The sequence below is a fragment of the Triturus cristatus genome, chromosome 8, assembly GCF_964204655.1.
Source record: "Triturus cristatus chromosome 8, aTriCri1.1, whole genome shotgun sequence".
Lineage (NCBI taxonomy): Eukaryota > Metazoa > Chordata > Amphibia > Caudata > Salamandridae > Triturus > Triturus cristatus.
The window spans coordinates 503,382,519-503,403,992 of record NC_140591.1 but is presented as its reverse complement, the minus strand read 5'-3'; positions in this window follow the sequence as shown (position 1 = coordinate 503,403,992).

Genomic DNA, 21,474 nt, shown 5'->3' with positions numbered 1-21,474 from the left:
TAAAATAAACTCTTACATATTCACGCAAAACGAGAGCAAACGCAAAGTTGCAAATAACAAGATTAGTAGCTCAGAGCACCTGTGTCATAACAATCACAGAAGACTTTTAAACGTAATTTACCTGTAATGTAAGCAGCAGCATTCTAACTGGTCGGAAAAAAAATATATTCGCAATATATAACACAGAGCAGAAGAACAGACACAAAGTAGTAATAAATAAATAGCTACTTACCAAGACCCGGGACCTCCACTCCTAGCAGGTCCAGCAGATCCTGCTCCCGGTCCAGGATATCGGACCACCGGTGCGTCAACTGGTTCTGGCAGCGCCGGACACCAGAGCAGGGAAACACTGCCCGGCGCACCTTTCCCCACCGCTGCCGACGCTCCCGGAGCCCGTACCCGGACCCAGGCCTGCCGCCTGCGTTAAGGGGAGGTGGCGCTGCACAAAAAATACCAGTGCGGCCAACTCCACCTCCCCAAATAAGGCCTGTGCCTGCACCACTTGTGGGCGCCGGAAGGCGGTCGCGGCTCTGGCTGCGATGATGAGCCCTGCTGTGGCCCTTTGCCATGGTTCTGGGGTAGGCGGGGGACGGGAAAGAAAAGGTCAAAATTAAAAAAGTAAGTAAAAGAAATGAAAAAAGCAGGTAATAGAAAAAGAGAAAAATAGTGAAAAAGTAGCTAAAAACACGCAAAAAGTAGACAAAATAAAAAAATATAGAATCAAGAAAATAGAGAGAGAGATAATAAATAAAAAAGTTCAAAAAAAAGTTTTCAGAAATAAAGGATTGTAAAGATAGAGGGAGGATTGAAAAGCAGGCCCCAGAAACATAGCAATAGAGTTAAAAACATGATGGCCGCGCCCATTGTGACCGCATGGGCAAGTTCGTGAGATATTTTCCCCCCAAGCACGCAAAATGCATCGCAAACATGTAATACGAGTTCCCAAACAGGAAATACTTATCGCGAACGGGCACGAGCATGCATTGCGTTAACCGGAACAGGAAATAGCATCGCGAGCGGGCGGGATAAGTGAAAACAAGACGGCCGCATGGGCAAGTTGGTGACACATTTCCAACGCGATCATGCAAAAATCATTGCAAACAGGCGGGACAAGCACTTACGCGTCTTCGCGATATTTTCGCATGTTTGCGGAGATTTTTGACGTTTTAGCGAAGATTTGCGTAACGCGATTACACAAATTCCGCCCACCCCTAGTGAAGAGGATCTCCGCGATGACTGAAGAGTTCACAAAAGATTTAGTAGTCCTTGTTGAATGTTATGGGAGAAATGTACCCATCAGAAAGGACTTAGGGGCTCATTACAATGGGAGAGGGACTGCCACCGCCGGGCCAGCAGTGGTGGTCCCTCTGCCATCTGGCTCCCATTTCCCCCCCGCCACATTAGGATGGCGGGGGAATCGTTCCACAAGCGTGGTGGGCGCAAAGAGTGCCTGCCACGCTTCCGCCACAGGCAATCGTTGCGATTGCCCAGCGGAGCGGTTCAGACCGGGTGTTCGACTTGGCCCATTTGTGCAGGGTCATCCCTCAACTTTTTGCCTTACTCCTAGTCTTTTTTATGACATGGTGTTGGTGGTTCTAGGACTCTGGGCACTTTAACACTGCCGTTCAGTGTAAAATGTGTATGCTCTCTGTGGTAAACATGGTAAGATTGGTCTACACCTGTTTGGCCGATCTATTTTACCTGCCAGTCCCTTGTAAAGTGGTATCTCATATACCCAGGGCTGGTGAATTGAATGCCACTGGTGGGCTTGCAGTGCTGATTGCGCCACGCACTAAAGTAGCATTTCAAACCTATCCCAGGCCTCTGCCATTGCAGGGCCTGTGCGCGCAGTGTTACTGCCGCTGTGATGTGGCACCTAAAGTGTGTGCCATGTCTGTGACCACCCTTTGACTACATGTCAGTCACCCCAAAGGTAGGCCCTAGCTAGCCTTATGGACAGGGTGCATTGTAGGTAAAAGGTAGGACATGTACCTCAAGTGTGTGACATGTCCTAGTAGTGACAAACAGCCAATTTGGTTTCTCACTACTGTGAGGCTGCCCTCCCATAGAAATGCATTGGGGATTCCCTGATAAGTGTTTCAGTGGTAATTCCTGATATGAGAGGAGCAGCGTGTTCAAGTTTGGTATGGTTGGAATAGGAATAATAAATGCTGCGCAATTCTGTGCACAGATTTATTATAACTATTTTAGAAATGCCACTTTTAGAAGTTGGCCTTTCTGTGTTCTATGTGTCTGCCTGCCTGATGTGTATTGCATGTCTGGGTTTGGAGTGACAGGGGCTGGTGAGGTGTGTGTGGCTCCAGGAGGGCAGGATGAGTCAGCACTAGGCTGAATGGGACATCTGCATTTGGAGTAGTGGGACGAGAAGTCCCTGGGCCCTGAATAGGTCTGTGCCTAGCCTGTAAAATGCTAGTTCTGTCCCCTGTGGTGTGTCTGATCACCAATCCCCCACCTGACAAAGGGGAAGAGCAGCCCTGTAAACAGAGTGCTCCAAATAAAAACAGAACCAGTTGGGACTGGTTCCCCCAAGCCCTGTGATTTGCAGACAAAGGAAAACTGGGTATAAATGTAGGGGCTGTTACCCCATGTTTGGGGGGTGCTGTTCTTGTAACTGGGGGCTTGTTGCTGCTGCTCGTATCTAGGAGGAACCACCACAAGGGACTGCCTCTCTGCTGGAGGGCCCTGTGTGCTGGCCTGCCTGGGCCTAGCCTTTGCACCCCTGGACTTTGGACTCCAGCGCCTTGTGAGCACTTTACTTTTATTCTGGAGAGCGCTATATCTACTCCCCAGACGGGAGTAGGGTGGGTGGCCTGCAGCATGTTGCTCCTGAGAATGCTGGAGGGAACCCCGGCGTAGGGATTCCCCTGAGTTCCTGTGACAAAAGCTGGTGCCCACCCCGCCTTTATGCCACTTTAAAAGGCGGGTGCGCATCTCGCATTTGGTGTCTACAGGCGGATGCCCACCCCGCATTGTGTTCTTTAGTGGGAGCCCACCACGCATTTTGCTGACCGAAGTGGGTGCCCACCCCGCGTTTCTGATTTTCAGCGGGAGCCCACCCTGCTGGTTCCTGCCTCTTGGAGCGGCTGACCACCCCGCTGTTGTGTTTACATTAACGCAGGTGCCCACCCCACATTGCCCCGCTGAGGAAGAAAAGAGCCGCCGGAAGACACCGCCGCGGCCCAAAGCCAGGCAAGCTGCCTGGGTGGGGCCTGCTGCATGTGGCCAGAAGTGAGGAAGAGGTGTTGCCGTGGTGAGTGGGGCTCCAATATCGGTGAGAGCCCCGCGTGTGCCAGAAACAGACGAGTCTGCTGATCAGGCTGGAGCCTACCCCGCCTTTGTGTAACCCCGCAAGGAGGACGTCGGGGAGAGGAGACCGGGAGAAGGGAGGAAAGGCCCCCGGGAGCAGGGCCGATCAAGCCTCACTGCCAGTGCCCTTCCCCAGCCCAGTAGAGTCCAGAGCAGCGTCCAGAGGAGATCCCCGTTTTCACAGCTCCAACATTGGGGGAAATTGTTTCTAAGAGTCCCGGAGTGGGGCTCAGACGGCACAATTAGTACCAGGGCCCAGGTTTGCACTCAGCTGCATCGCAGGAGAGCGGACAGCTGCCACAAGGGGCATTTTCATTTCTTGAGTGGCAAAGAGGGGGTGAGACGCCTCCCACGCCCTAGTGCCCAAGGCACGTGTAGTGCCAGTGCCTTGGTTTTCACAGCTGCAAAGAGGTGGCGGTTTTATAGGATTCCCAGAGGGGAGCTCCCAAGAGGCACAGTCGTGCCAGGGCTCATTTGCACAGCTGCCCCGCCAGACAGTGGGCAGCTGCCATGTTTGGGGACATTTTGTTGGTAATGAGACAGGGGTGAGTTGCACCCCATGCCCCAGCACATTAGCTGCGCTGCAGAGGTAGCCAGATTGCCAGTTGGAAGGCCCCACAAGAAGCCTTGACATTTCTGGACATAGGGCATTTGAGCCCCAGGGGAAGGCCAGTTGGCCCGGGGTTATAGGTGTGATGGCACAAGGCCCTAAGGTGATGTATGCACCTTGTAGTAGTGTTACTGTGGTACACTACTGAGTTCCTGCCTAATAAGTTTATGCACCATGACTGATGCGTAATGTGTTTATGCGAGTGCTGCCTAATGCGTAATGTGTTTATGCTTATGAGGTGATTGCATAATGTGTTTATGCTGGTGATACCTAATGCGTAATGTGTTTATGCTTATGAGGTTATTGCATAATGTGTTTATGCTGGTGAGGCCTAATGCGTAATGTGTTTATGCTAATGAGGTTTGGGCCTAATGTGTTTATGCCTAATGTCATGCTACAATATTTTAGGATGGTGTCTAATGCTAATGTGATAATGTTGAGGTCATTATTCCAGTAGTTACTGGTTATGTTTTATATTTACTTACCTGTTCTGATGGTTCTGACAGTGGCCCAATTGGCCCTGTCCTGCATATAATCCCCTGTGAATATTGCCTAGTCCCAGTTGGCACAGTGTAAATGTGTGATTATGTTTCTAATGTGTTTATGATAATACAAAGGCTATTTTTATATAACCTTGTGTGGAGTTACTTTTGTGGTGTGCCTAGTGTGTTGCTGCTGCATGTGTGTATTGCCCAAACGCTTTACACATTGTCTCTGGGATAAGCCTGACTGCTCGTGCCAAACTACCAAGGGGGTGAGCAGGGGTTATCTTCAGCATATAACTCCCTTGCCCTGACTAGAGTGTGGTTTCTGCCTGGCTTAGGCGCTTGCCCTAGCCAACCAGAAATCCAATTTCTAACACCAGGGATGTGGTGGTGGTGCCTAGCAGGCATCGCCCGCCTGATCACAATGCCGGTGTCAGCCAGACTTTCCATGGCATTTTAAGATCACAAGAATCGATGAATGGCTTCAATTTTCTGAGGTAACTCAGATGGAAACAAGCGCTTTTTGCCATTGTGTAGATGTGGGTTTGCATGTTTAATTCTTTATCCAGTGTGATTCCAAGAGACTTGGTTGAGTCAACTATAATCGAGGTACCGTTTAATACAGTGATCATCTTGGTCCAGTCCTTAATCCTGGTTGAACTTTTAGCGGGGAGATCAGAAGGAATTTTTTTTGGGTGAGTTGAGTTTAAAATGATTGTCAGCTAGCCATTTAACTGTTCTCTGTAGAACTTGGTTCATTATATTGATCTCTACTGGTGATTATATCTTCATATACAGCTGGGTGTCGCCTGTATACATGTGAAAGGAAATGTTAGCCTGTTGTAATAATTCTGTTAAAGGTTCAATGTACAGATTGAATAGTGAAGGGGATAGAGTTGATCCTTGTGGGACCCCAAATTGAATCACAGATGGCGGGAATAGGTCGAGAAGGATCAAGAGAAATGTTTCATTACGGTCAACAGCTAACAGAGCGTCATCTACTATGTGTAGAATTGCTGTTTCCTTACTGTGATCCGGTCTGAACCCTAATTGGCAGTCATTTAGTAGCTCAAATTCAGTAATGTGTTGATTTAGTGGTTGTTGAGCACATTTTTCTAGTACTTTGGCTAGTAGGGGAATTGTTGTTACCGGTCGGAAGTTGTTTGGGGCCGATGGGTTTTCAGTGGGCTTCTTTAAGAGAGGGTTGACCTGGACAGTTTTTAGACAGTCCGGAAAAGATCCTTGGGCTACAGATTCATTAATTATCTTAGTCCAATAGGGGATGACCATGTGGATGAGAGTGGGCCAGCATTTTGCAGGCAGAGGGTCATTGTAATGGTTATTTGGTTTCAAAGATAGTAAGATTTTGGCAATGCCATGCTGATCATATAGTTTGAAGGTTGACCAGTGAGCATTATTTTTGGGAATTATTTGAGCCGGTAGGGCAGGATTTTCCACTTGTTTACTCCTTAGATTTAAGGCTTTTTCAGAGGTATTTTTGAGTTCTCTATCCATTAAGAATGTTGAAAAATCTTCACAGGTCAGATTTGATTTGGAAGTTAATAGGGAGGACTTGGCTAATTTGTTTGATTGTTCTTTTAGCAGATTGAAGAGTTTCCTCTATGTGTGTTCTTTGAGTTTTCAGGTTCATTCCTAAACAATTCTTTGGGGGGGGGATGAAGGATTTTGTCTCCATTTTGTTCTGTTAGTCTGAGTTTACATCTTTCTTCATTAATAGACCTATTGAACCATGGGTTTTTATCTTTAACCTGTATTCTTTTAAGTGTTAGAGGGGCTATATTGTCAATTATGTTAGATATCGTACGATTGTAATGATCCGTAGGCTCGCTGACGTCCGTCATTTCAGAAGGGGGTTGAAGTTTATTCTCGCCTTGTATTGTTGGACTCTCCGAGTTCAGATCTTTAGTGTCCCTCACCCAATGCTAAAGTTTGATTGGTTGTGAGGTTGTTTACTTTTTTTGGGCTGGTATTTGGAAAGTGATGATGTGATGATCAGACCAGTCACAAGGAACGATTGACAAAGATTGGATCGCAAATTCTTTGGAGATGATCCAGTCTAATGTAGCTCCTTTGGAATGTGCTGGTAGGGTGCAAGTTGCACTGGTGAATGGTCGGCTAGGAATTCTTTAAGAATGTTGACCTGATTATCCTGGGTGTCGTTCCAGTGAAGATTGAAGTTCCCTAGGAAAATATCATTAGAGTGAGGTTCTGAGTTAGCTGTAATAATTTCAATTAGATGGTCTATGAAAATTAGGTTTTTGCCGGGGGTGATAGAATGTGTGTAATTTGTACACTTGGTTATCTGTGAATCATACTGAGAACCCCAGGTATTCACATGAATTGATAGGGTCTGAGATAACTTTAGAGAGGGTGATGTTTGATTTGTGTATACAGGCCACACCTCCTCCCGTTTTGTTTAGCTTGTCTAGTCTTATAATATTATAGTTTGGTGGCACCAGTAGGTCTAGGCATGGGGATGATGATTCAGATAGCCATGTTTCCATTGAAATAAAAACGTCAATCTCTTGGTTCATGATTAGGTCGGCAATGTCAGTGGCATGTTTTATTGCTGAGCGGCAATTCATGAGTAGGAATGACATCTTATTTATAGGGTTGTCTAGGTTAGAGTCCTGTCCCTCTGGGGTTAGCGTTTATTTATCTTATCAGGGAAGTTGGAAGTCATATCATAGGAAAGAAGTAGGTTTTGGGTTTCAATGTCCGACAGATATCTAAGGAAAATATGTAGACAGTAAATCCTATTAGGCAGAGGCGGTGGGGTAGTGTTGAGCTATTGTGGAGAGTGTGTATTATTTCTTGATCCTGGAACATTTTGGAGAGATAACTTTCTGAGAAAAGTAGAGAATTCTTCATTTTCCTGATAGCCTTTTGCAAATCCATAGCTATCCTATCTGTCTGGGCAATGAGAATTTTCTAATTCCATTATTGAGGGTGGAGAGAGTTGATGCTTTTAAGACATGATTGCAGGCATGTGGAGTGGTAAATTGGATTGCTCAACTTCCGACAGCTCGTGGATCCCTTTAGTTCCTTCAGTATTTTTTTCTTTGATCTGAGGGGAAAGTGCTATATTATTATTGGTCTTGTGTTTAATCATCCCGGGGTACTGATTGATGGGTGCTGTGTCCAAGAGGTCAGTTATTTGTAAAGTTGTGGAGGTATTAGTCTCTGATGTGTGCAAATTGGAGTTATTAGTCTCTGATGTGTGCAAATTGGATGGCTTGCTAGATTTTTTATGGTTTGTTCCTAGGGATTCATTGATGATTACTTTGTGTATGTCAAATCTTGGATTGTTTGCTTTAAGGTGTGTCTTTGTACTTTGTCTAGTACTGGAGGATCTAGAGTGTTGACTTTCCTGATCTGTTCTGATATCTCTCATTGCCTTCACCCTCAATGGTGTATGGACGATAGTGTCTGGGATGTTTTCTTGTTGGTGAGCTGAGAGAGAGATGTTATGGACCTGATCTTTTAGCGTGGTAAAGAATTCATCAAATAGCTCAAGATCTTTGTAGGCTGCTTGGATTAGTACTGTGCTATTTTTGTAGTAGGCTATATTTAGTGAGGCCTTTAGATTTTTCGAAGGTTTTATAAGCAGGTTCGGTCCGTAAGGGATGTTTCTTGTTTCTGTGATGTTTAACAATTTCAACATCGTAGCACGCCATTTAGCCAGTGATCTAGTGTAGAAAATTAAGTTGTTAATAATCACTCCGTTTTTAGAGTTGAAGGAGGGATCTGGTATGTGTTTTAGGGTTTTTCCTAAGCATGTTGTGTTTAAAGGTTTTGGCTGAATTTTTAGGGAGCTGGGAGGGGTATGCTATCGCTCTGGCATTATTATCATTAGGAATGAGATTTGTACCTTTCATTTTGTAGCTGGTGCGTAGATTTCCTCTTGAGGCATTTCCGCTGCTAATTAGTTAGTGTTTATGTTTTAATGCAAGTGGTACTCGCTTAATCATTCCTGAGAGTGCCCTGTAAAGAATGATATCTATGTTCTTGAACATAAACATTACGATAACCTATTATTGTGGCCTACTATCTCCTTTAAACATCCTGACCTTCGTTTTTTGGTGTTAGCATTCTTTGTGATCCACGTGTTCATTTATTTATTAAATCAACTTTCGCTTTTTATTGGTATGATTGACATTCTTAAGTATTGCTGTGTTTATAACTTTTGATATATTCTGGGAATGCTGGTTTATCGGAGCTATTTAAATAAATATTTATAATTATTTATTCTGGAAATGCTGGTCATTCCTAATTATTTAATTAATTATTATATAGTTGTGTACACTGAATTATTTTAGCATTCTTCGGAAAGATGGGAGAGCTAGTAACAATTGTCTTTCATTACTGGTTTACTTGATGGCTGTCTTTTTTCATTTTCCTGGTTCCCTTGATTGATGTCCTTAAGGTGTTGCCAGACCTATTTTAGTTTCTATGTATTCTTGCTCCCTTCTCCGTAGTCCTCTTTCCGTTACTGATGTGGGAGGGGTTCCCAATCCTATTTCTGTTTCTATGTATTCTTGCTCCCTTCTCCTTAGTCCTCTTTCGTTACTGATGTGGGAGGGGTTAGATTAGAGCACGGCCATTTAGTTTTTTTTAGTAGAAAATGTGAGGAGCAGACCGTAACAAAATGACCAAATATTGTGGCAGTAAATAGTGGTTATGCTGGTCATAACGGGCGCTTCATGTCCAATCATCTATGCCTGTCTGATTGATCTTCTTCCCTACGGGCCTTCTCATATGTCCAGATGACTCTAGAGCCTGCCTTTTCTGCTGCCTCTAGATGTAATAATAATATTGTTTTTTAATTATTTTGAGGTATTTTAGTATATGTTTTAATTGTATATGTTATAAATTGTATGTATAATTTTTGCAAATGTTTTTTTAAATAGTTTGTACAGTTTTTATTGTTTTTAAATGTCATTTAATTGTTTATTGTAATTTCTGTGTGTCAAAGCAGGTTGTGGGGTCTGTAGGTGTACAGGGTGGGAAGCAAAGTAGTCATAATGAATTTAAAACCTTTTTTCATTATTTAATTTTTAATTTATAATTAATTATATACATTGTGTGAACTGTACCCCTCCTGAGTCTAACGCTTTCCTTACAGTTGCACAGACTGGAGTGGGAATAGTAAATGTTACCCCTTCTGAGTCCAACTCTTTACCTATTGTTGCACCAGTTGGGATGGGAATAGTAAATGTTACCCCTCCTAAGTCCAATGCTTTCCATACTGTTGCACATATTGGAGTGGGAATAGTAAATTGTACCCCTCCTGAGTCCAATACTTTCTCTACTATTGCACAGACTGGAGTGGGAACAGTACATTTAGACCCTCCTCAGTCCAATGCTTTCCCTAATGTTGCAGTGACATGAGTGGTAATAGTACATTGTGCCCTTTCTGAATTTGACACTTTCTCTACTGTTGTATAAATTGGTGTAGGAATATTATATTTATTATTTATGTATTTTAATTTTCTTGTATAACTATTGTTTAAAATATATTAATATTACGTGTTTGTGTATGTGAATTCATATAAATATATATATATATATACATTTATATGATTTTATAAATATTTTTATTAAAATTACTTCTATTTATTGTTCACTTTTTATGCATAACTCTGTATAATAAAAATGAAAATATTTTTCATTTTTTTGCATTTAATGTTTTAGACTTAAATTTTTCTGTCTATGTAAATAGATATATGTGTGTATATATCTATATCTATATCTATACATCTATATATATCACTGAAAAAACCATAGGTTTCACACATGTTATAGTTAGTGGAAATTTTACTGATAAAAAACCAATGAAATTGCCCCGTTATAGTTAGCGCAGGCAACTATAACTCACGCGACCGCAATCCTCTGCTGATGCTAATACTGTATTTAGACACTTATTTGCCCATGTCTTCTTCCATACATTTTTAGCTATACATATATTACAAATATTTTTTTTTCATAAAGACACATATGTCATCAGCAGAGGATTGCGGTCGCGTGAGTTATAGTTGCCTGCGCTAACTATAACGGGGCAATTTCATTGTTTTTTTATCAGTAAAATTTCCACTAACTATAACATGTGTGAAACCTATGGTTTTTTCAGTGAATTTGCAAGGTTTTTTAAATGCTAATTCCTAACTATAACGTGTGTGAAACCTATGGTTTTTTCAGTGAATTAGTACGGTTTTTTAAATGCTAAGTTTTTTTCCCTTATAATAAGCCCTGTACATTTGGTGGCCTACGGCCACCAAAAGCACAGGGGGTGGGGTAAGTGTGGATAGTGTTTTTTTCCATTGTAATAAGCCCAGCACATTTGGTGGCCTTCGGCCACCAAAAGCACAGGGGGTGGGGTAAGTGTGGATAGTGTTTTTTTTATTTTTATTTTTTTACCGTACGCTTACCGTAAGCGTACGGTAAGCGTACCCCGCGAAATTGCCGAAAAAAAAATAAAACCGTTTTTGCACTTGGGGGATGTTTGGGGACTCCCTCAACATGACTATGTGGGATGGAGTTGTCAAAACAGCCCCTTTACATGTTTTTGGGCTTCCGATTTTAAAAATCTCTCTCAGTGCGAGAGACAAAATGGCGGCCGCCGCTTCCTGGTTTCGGCCGATTCGAATGTTTACTAAGATCTAAGAGCCAATCAGAATCGCGCTCGCGCACGCCACCGTACGCTTACCGTAAGCGTACGGTAAGCGTACCGTAAGCTGGCTCAGATATATATATTGATTTAAAGGCTATTTTCTCAGAATCTACTGAACAGATTTACACCAAACCTACAAAAGGCACTTCCTTGACCTAGGGACTACCTCTCTGCCAAATTTTGAGTAATTCTGTTCAGCCATTCGGGCTGTAGCTCGTTCTAAAGGTCCTATGGAAAAATGCATGGGAAAAACGCGTTTTGGGACCCCCCTTTTATCTCAGCCCCCGCTTGACGAATCCCCCCGAGACTTTCAGGGTAGGAGCGGAGCGTAGCGCCCCACCTATTTTGAGAAATTCGCGAGGATTCGTCGACCGGCGCCAAAGTTATTCAAAATAGAATGTTGAGGTTTTCCTATGGAAACGTGGTCCTAACTATAACTACCTACTGGCTATCGCCAGTAGGTAATTATCTACTGGCGGTCGCCAGTAGATAGTTATAGTTAGGACCCTGTTTCCATAGGAAATCCGCAACATTCTATTTGGAATAACTTTGGCGCCGGTCGATGAATCCTCGCGAAATTTTCAAAATAGGTGGGGCGCTACGCTCCGCTCCTACCCTGAAAGTCTCGGGGGGATTCGTCAAGCGGGGGCTGAGAAAAAAGGGGGGTCCCAAAACGCGTTTTTCCCATGCATTTTTCCATAGGACCTTTAGACACAGCTACAGCCCGAACGGCTGAACAGAGTTACTTGAAATTTGGCAGAGAGGTAGTCCTCAGGTCAAGGAAGTGCCTTTTGTAGGTCTGGTGTAAATCTGTTCAGTAGTTCCTGAGAAAATAGCATTTAAATCAATATATATATGTGGGCGGAGCCTAACCACACATCTCATCCTGAGATCTGATTGGCTGTCAGCACTTCATCCAAGAAGTGTTGGCAGCCATCTTGGGACCAAAACACATGATAGCACCTCATTAAAAAGCATTGCAGTTAATAGAAGGTTTTAAGACTTTAGTTACATTATAAATCATTTGTTGATGGTACCATACTCATTTTAGGAATTGTGGTATGTTCTAAGGTGATTTCACCATGTGAAAAAGCCTTCTGCTGGGATATCATGATTGAGAGAAAAATATTTTCTCATGCTTTTACCACAGAGGTTTGGAAGGTGATCTATAAGCTAAACTGAGAGCTTATTTTCTGTAAATTCACATTATCTTTCTCAGTCATGTGAGAATGAAGTCTGACATTCTCAGTAAAACATGTACATCCAACAAGGGCAGAGACTGTCAGTTGATTCCTTTGTGTTCTACTGCAGCTTTCCAGAGTGTTCCAAAGAACTACTAGAGCGCTAACCGTCCTACTTATGATAAATGTATGGCACACCTGAAGCCATCTTGCTTGGATTAAAGTGGTAACTCTTAAAACATTTAATTTAAAAAGGAACAAAATGAGGGGGTTCATTTTTCCATAAAAAGTATGATTAGTGCTGCAGAAAGAAAAATTAGGGCACATTTCCTCTTCTATTTCATTAAAAAATTCTGACATGCAGACTGAAACATGCACTTTCAATACCAGCAGCAGTTTTCCCTGGTGAGCAGTAGCTTTACTACAGTGATCTAATGAGCAAAAAGAGTGCTAACATTCTGATTTTATGGCAAATGTGTGACACATTTGAATGCCTTCTTGATGGAATCAAAGTAAAAAACTGAAAGTATTTCCTACTGAGGAGACTGCAGTAAATGAGGAAATTAGGAAACTTCATAACAAATAAGTCTCCCAAGATGGCCACCAGAGACAAAAGAGCCCAAATGTAGCCCAAATATCACCCAGATGTAGCCCAATTATAGCCCAATGACAGAATGTCCAAGAATGTTCTTAAAAACAACTAGAGCACTTACTGTCTTCATTATGACAAAAGTATGGCACACCTGAAGCCATCTTGATTGGAATAAACTGGTAACACTTAAAACATTTAATTTAAAAAGGAACACAATGAGGGGGTTCATTTTGCCATAGAAATTATGATTAATGCTGAAGAAAGAAAATGAGGGCACATTTTGAGTGACTTCTCAAATCCTCTTCTATTTCATTAAAAAATTCTGACATGCAGACTGAAACATGCACTTTTAATACCAGGAGCAGACTTCCATGGTGAACAGTAGTTTTACTACAGTGATCTAATGAGCAACTAGAGTGCTAACATTCAGAATTTATGGCAAATGTGTGACATATCTGAATACCTTCATGATGGAATCAAAGTAAAAAACTGAAAGCATTTCCGACTGAGGAGACTGCAGTACATGAGGAAATTAGGAAACTTCATAACAAATAAATCTCCCAAGATGGCCACCGGAGACAAAAGAGCCCAAATGTAGCCCAAAATCACCCAGATATAGCCCAAATATAGCCCAATGACAGAAGTGTGCAAAACACTTATTATTTTGTGTTTTTGCAGTGTTATATAGTGCAGACTTGTCAGGTATTGGAGTGCTTTACATGAGCATTGGTTACATCACACAAGAACAAATTCATTTTGGTTGTAGACATGGGGAGACTAAGTGATTTGACCAGAATCACAGAATGTCGAGCTGAAGCAGAAACTTCAACCTGGTTCCCCAGTTGCAAAGTCTGCAGTTCTGGAAGTAACACCACATCCTCTCCCCTAAGTGCAACATTTAATCAAGTTGTCAACTAGATAAAAAAACATAAAGATAACAAATAATTTAAAAGTGCTTTGTCGCTATTTGAAAACTCAGAAAATATGTCCTTATTTTAGTCTTTTAGAGCACTAACCATAATTTTGAAGCCAATAAGACCCTCTCATATATGTAATTTCTAAAGGAATGCTCTAGGTATTACAGTTTTGATTACATTAAGATGATGTCAGGCGTTCCACACTTTTGTAATAAATATAGAATGTTAGCAATCTAGTTGTTCATTAGGATACTGTTGAGAGGCAGAGGCCAGGGGCACGGACTCTGAAAATTGAAGGCAGGTAGGAGGGTGCAAAGGCAACAATTTAACCACACTGAGCAGGCAGGAAGGGCCGTGGAAGCACAACAGACTATGGAGGGCAGTGGAAAGGGGGGCAGGGGCAACAAACCAACAATACAGGACTTGCAAGAGAGGCTGTTGGAGGGAAGATCTATTACGGGTCAAGGAAGCTAGGGGCGGTCCCCAGAGCCCCGGGAGCCACCACAGAACTGAGCAGGAGAGTGAGTCAGGGACAAAAGGGGCACCTTAATTTGAGCCGGGGTGCCTAGGAACGCTTGCTCCAAAAATGAAGAAAACAGACATATGAGACATGGAATTGGAGGCAGAATACAATGGCAGTTTAATGAGAAGATGCAACTTCAAAGAAACCGCAGAATAGAGACAAAGTACAAAATACAGAATCCAGATAATCATACAGCTGTCATGATATTCTCTGTATCTCAATTAATGGACTGACAGAGAGAGAGAGAAAACACATCTATAAATGCATCATGAGAAACAAGTTACACCAAGGAAAATGTTACCTAGGGACACTCACATTTACTCTTAGAGCAAGCATTCCTGCAATTACAATACAACATCTTTTAAATGCAAAAGTAAAGAGAACAATGGTTAAAAAATAACATGACATTTCATATAGGTAAAATAGAATAAGATACTTCAAGCAAAGCAGAGCAAGACATTTTAAGCAAAGGAAGACAAGAGCTCCCAGTTCTTGGGGAAAACCTGCACAGCCTGTTAACCTACATACAGACGGCGAGGTTGTCCGTCGATATCTGTGGGTGCTCCCTTTTTATATCATTTTGTGGGCTCCTTTGCACGCTACATCTACCTTCGTATGCTACCCAAAAGCTTCGTCTGCAGATTTTACCAGACATTTCGTCATTTACCCACTTAATGCTGACAATGGACTGGGTGAAAAGGTCAGTCTCTCAGGCCAATCGCTTATCGTAAGTTCCATAGAGCAAGCAGAAAATAATGGGTATTCTACAGGAATTCAATATATTCATGTATAAAATCTCCTCAGTTCTCCTAACTTGATGCTCTGCGGTTGCCACTTCCTTAAAAGCGGGAAATCTGCCCAGGAAGCAAGTACCAGGCCAGGATGCAGCCTACTGTATGTCGACAGCTTCAGGGGGATGTTGAACTTTGATACCGAGCACGGAGCACTCGGGTAGGGTGGGGGCTACTAGTTTGGAGCAGAAGGCCTCGCAGACCTGCCTTCAGACTGCTATACACTAAAATTGCAGAGCTATGGTCAATTTAACAAAGAGGCCTACATATTGAACAGAAGGGCCTACACAGGGGTTTTATGCTGGCTAAGTGGTAAGGATGTCTCAGGATAATTATATAGCAACACAGGACCCGCTGGTCAATTTAATACGGCCTACAAATGCGGCTGGCAGGGCAAGGACAAGGGTCTCATACTTCAGGTGTGGACAGAACGGGCCAGGGGCCCCCTGTGATACAAAATCTACCCTCCTTCAAGGCTGTGGCGATGTAATAGACCATTGTGGGCAGAAGGAAGAGGCAATGGTAGGACAACCATACATGCCAACAGACCCGATACAGCCAGGAAACGTCCAATGTTTTTAAGCTCAAATGGGCTTTATTTGATCTGTCTCCTGTCTACAATATCCTCTTTTTCAATGTAACTCAAAGGGGAAAATCAATACCCCAGTTTTTTTTCAAAATCTCCCTCTTACCAAGTTCAAAATGTTCGCAAGTATGGTACATTGGATCATGAAAGGAAATTGGATAGGGACATGGACTTGGATAACAGAGGACAGGAGAGACATGGAGAGGTGCACCAAACTGACCCTGCAGGGCAGGCATCAGGGTTTGCAGCAGCACAATACACCACACAGGGCATGCAGGACGGGAGTGCAGCACAACAATCCATAGAAAGCAAGAGGGAGGGGACAGGACCATGCACATGGACAACAGAGAACAGAGGGGCAAGAGGCAATGGTAGCTAGCTGACCATAATGGACAGACAGGAGAGAAGGCTGCAGCATAACAGACCATAAAGGGCAGGAGGGACGGATCAGGGGCATTACAATGGAACAGACAAGCCAGGAGGGAGGGAGTAGGGGTCTGCACATGTAAACAGAGGGCTGGGGGCAAGGGGGCAGGGCAGGAGCAGCAAGATAGCCATGGAGGTCAGGCAGGATGGGCACTAGAAGCAAGACACAACATGAAGAGCAACAGTGAGACTGTGATGGCATACACACAGACCATGGAGGGAAGGTGTGAGGGGGTCAGGGGCAGCTAACTGACCACACAGGGAAGGTGGGAGGGGCCATGGCAGCACAGAAGACCATGCATGGCAAGTGGGAGGGTTAGTGGCAGCACAATGGCTATGATGGGCAAGAAGGAGGGTGCAGGGGCATGCACAAAGGACGATGGAGGATAGAAGGGAGGGTCAGGACCTGTGCACAGACAAGAAAGTTCAGGGGAAGGGGCCTCACAACAGACCACACGGGGCAGGCAGGAGGAGCAGTTGCAGCACAACAGACCAGGGAGGGCAGATGGGTGTGGCAGTACAATGGACCATGTAGGACAGGAGGAAGAGGATAGAGGCATGGCATGTGGACAGGCAGGGTGGAGGTGGCAGGGACAGGTTACAGTCATCTGACAATGCTAGGCAGGTGGGAGGGGAGTGGCAGCTCAACAGAACACTCAGAGTAGATAGGAGTGGCAGGTCCATGGGACATGGTGGGCAAAAAGGATGGAGCAGGGGCATGCACAAAGACATCGGAGGGCAGGGGGAAGGAGAATAGGGGCAGCAAGCTAAGCACAGAGTTTAAGCAGGAGGTCAATGATGGGGCATAGAATTGGGCAATGGAGGGCAGGAGGAGTGGACTGGTACATCATACTAAATTGAGGGCAGTGGCAGCACATCAGACCATGCATGGCAGGAGGGAGGAGGCTAGTCCATGGATTCACACAACAGAGGATAGGGAGGAGGGGGATGGGGCAGCAAGCTAACTGTTCAGAGAAGGCGGGTATTAGAAACTTTATTGTTTTTAAAACATTTTGTCTGTGCAAACTACTTAAAATATGAACAAGTATGCAGCATAATCTCACTTTTATTCAGGAAGAAGAAGACGTTAGTGACTGTGACTCCGGGCTCACTTGGCAAAAACACCCCCTGACCCTCCACCCCCTATCGCAAAATGTAATGCCCGTGAAAAGGGTAGGTGAACACAGTGTTATATAGAACATAGTCTTGAGAGCACGATTGAAAATGAAAACTAGATATAGTGTATGGTATAAACTATGCACCAAAAAGTGTGATATAAGATGAACCAGGCGTGAAATATAATATGCAATACATTGTGCGCAATGACAGATTCATTGGAGAGCGCGAGATAGCACAGGCACTAGCGCGTGCTATGCGATATGCGCCTTGGAGTGTAATATGCACAGGGCAGTGTTGTGTAACCTAACTAGTCTCTAAAGTTGTAATATAAAATATGTGCTGGGGAGTGTAACGTTGCATATGCACTGTGACAAAGATATGGATCCCAAATTGTAATATGTATGGCATAGCACTGTGCGTTATAACATAGGCATCGAGGAAGGCACGTTAGATGGGGCAATATAACCCGTGCGAAGACAAGTGTGGCATGACATTTTCACGGGGTGGTGTTACAGTGCACATGGGCTAGAGAGTGTCATAGCATATGCACTAGCTAGTGGAATACAATACAGAGGTGTGTGGCACTCGGCAGGCAATGGTGGGTGTAACACAGCATTGGGCTCTGTCAGGAGCGCGCTGTGACTCGCAAGTGATGTTCGTCCCCTTTCCAGAGAGTAAAATAAAAAGTATTACACATCCGGCAGTGGATGTGTGTTTTATTAACTGTGAGGGGGGTTTCTTGCATAGTTTTGGTCGAATTTTTGTCGAATCCCCTTTGAATGGCTTGGTGTGCATGTGTATTAAATGTGCCCGTCAATAGCTACCCATGTTTGTATAAATAAACGACAAGGGTGTCTACCGGGATTAGGCACGGTAGAGCATCAGACATGTCAGAGCTTCACTAGTGGTGTAAATACATTCCACGTGGATTAATTGCATGCATAGTCGCCTTTTAATGAATATCACGCAAATCGTCATGGTGATAGGTACGTACGGTTTGTCCAGCATGTCCTAGGTGTGTCTTTAAATATATATTTTTTAAAAATAATAAAAAACAGTGGCCGGCCCTGGGGATTGGGGTCAAAAAAATATAATTAGGAGACAGGCCCTGGGGGATGGGGTCATCAGGGCCAATAAATTAGAATAAGAAGGGGAACCACACAGCCCCCCTTCTTAAAAAAATAAAATAAATAAAAGACTGGCATCGTCCCGGAGGCCATGCCCCCTCCATGCAGCACTCTGCAAACGCGCCCCCAACAGGCATCTCCAGTATGCGCCAGGGAGCTGCGCTGCAGACAGGTGTTCTGAGGCCAAGCCCCTTTTTACACCTCTCTGCAACGCAGCTCTGTGGCGCTTACTGGAGGTACCTAGTGGTCTAGTGTGACCCTAGGGACCCTTAGGATTCAAGGGGACTTAATCTCTCAACTTAGAACAGCCACAGGGCGCGTTTACACAGTGGTGAAGGGAGGGGACGGGGCCTGAGGTGACGTGTGCAAACACGCACCATGGCACGTTTTAAATTGGGGATATAATTTCCCTTCAATACTGAGTGCCCCTGGGGGCTAACTAGCCCACCAAGTGCTTCCAGTAAGCGCCACTGAGCTGCATTGCAGAGAGGTGGTCCAGGCCGTGCCACTTTTTACACCTCTCTGCAACGCAGCTCTGTGGCACTTACTGGAGGTACCTAGTGGGCTAGTTGGACCCTAGGGACCCTCAGGACTCAAATGAACTTAATCTCCCAACTAAAAACGGACACAGGGCGTGTTTACACAATGGTGAAAGGAGGGGACGGGGCCTGAGTTAACGTGTGCAAAAACGCCCTGTGGCCTGTTTTAAGAGGTAGTTTTAATCCCCATGCCCTATTATATACTAGGGGCTTATAGAGGAGGTAAGGCTAATCACAGGGGGACCCCAACGCATAATGTTCCCTAGTGTATGTAGGTGTTTTCACTGTATTCTAAGTGTCTTTTAACATAGCACTGGCTCTAGGACTGGTTAGTCAGACTCAGTTACCACCAGTATCCGTCTGAAAAAGTTGAGGGTACAGGATGATTTTGCAACAAGGCTTCTTTCTGCTCTTCTTTTTGTTCTTTCTGCACGTTATCCTTCTTCCTGCACTTATCTTCGTATTTGAGGACTTCTGTTGCTTCTTTCTGCACTTCTTTTGTTTCTTTCTGTGCATTTTTTCTTCTTTCTTCACATGTCCTATCTCTGTAGGCATAGTTAGAAATTAGCATTTAAAAAACCTTTGAAATTAACAGAAAAAACCATAGGTTTCAGGCACGTTATAGTTAGGAATTAGCATTTAAAAAACCTCAGAAATTCACTGAAAAAACCATAGGTTTCAGGGGTGTTATATTTAGCTGGACTTTTGACTTGTACAAAACCATTGAAATTCCCCCGTTATAGTTAGTTCAGCTAACTATAACTCGCGCGCCCGCAATGCACTGCTGATGACGTCACATATTACATCACTCATGACATGGTCAGTGACATCACTCATAACATCACTGATGACATCTCAAATGACATCACTGATGACATCACTGATGACATCATCCTTGTGATAGAGTGGCAGACCTCCTCTCACCCTAATATAACCTTTGATACACACATTCAAAAATAGAGACTAAAATTTTCAAAACAATGGACATACCAATACCAGTTACAACAACCTCTTCAGTAATTCTAAGATCCACATACACATCCACTCATTCACCAACAGTCCAATACAGTCACTCATACATGTACTCACTCATCATATGTACTCATACACCTATACATCCTGTTACACAATGCCACTAATCCATAGAGTTACTCACACACATAGTCACTCATGCTAATAAAGAATCAAACATACATTTACTTGCATATACAGTTATACACACACCACCACACTTACTTCTACGGAAACTTACACATACTTAGTCTTTTAAACAATCACTTATAGAAACACATACTTATTCATACAGGAACTCTTTCAATCTCTCACTCTCACATATACTCACATATATACACCAATAGTCACATATACTAGTTTAAAACATATGTAGTTACTCATAAAGACACTATTGAGACAGTCATTCACTCACTAACACACCCATCCACACACTCATCCACCCATACAGTCCTGCACACATACTGTGTTCAACACATACAAACAGTGAGTCACTCATTCATGCACCTATGCACTACGTAATACCCCCCACCGAACCATGCAGACACTCAGACTGATACTCAAAAAACCAACTAATAACCTATATAGACACCCATGTAGCTACTCACCAACCCATGCAGCCACTTATACACAAAGTGAGAGACTGATACAGATATTTACATATTTAAACATTACTCGCTAAGCCATGTATTCACTATGATACACTTAATCAGTCAGTTACACAATCAATTTTTCAAAAACAAATCATCTATTTAGACACTTATATACCCATTTATTCTTCCATCGACCTTGAGATATACATATATAAAACATATTTAATTTTCAGAATAACACACATTCACTGGATGATGTCATCAGTGATGTCATCAGTGATGTCATTTGAGATGTCATCAGTGATGTCATGAGTGATGTCACTGACCATGTCATGAGTGATGTAATATGTGACGTCATCAGCAGTGCATTGCGGGCGCGCGAGTTATAGTTAGCTGAACTAACTATAACGGGGGAATTTCAATGGTTTTGTACAAGTGAAAAGTCCAGCTAAATATAACACCCCTGAAACCTATGGTTTTTTCAGTGAATATATATATCAGCAAAGCACTCTCCTCTCTCGTGTCTGACCAGCTGAGCAGAAGGGAGCACGGACCACGGATTCTTTTCAAATATCGGTTTATTCACAAAACTAAAACAAACCAGGCAGCCATAACGCGTTTCATCCCTCCTGGGGGACTTGATCACATGACGCAGTTTAACCAATGACATGCGGTATTTAAAGGAAAAACACATTTTTTTACATTTTTTAACATCACGTCATCTTATTGGGCAGTATTTCGATAGTGGTTTCCTATGTACATTTCATTTCCTATGACACTTAATCAGCAAAAATGTGCAGTATGACGTTGTTATTTAGACTTTCACATCAATCTCAGGATAAATCCTGTAATGTTCAACGTAAACTATTTACAATATTGATTGAAGAAATTAGGCCCAATTTTATAGTGGTAATCCAGAATAAAATAGGATGAAATATAATAAAATAACATAATAT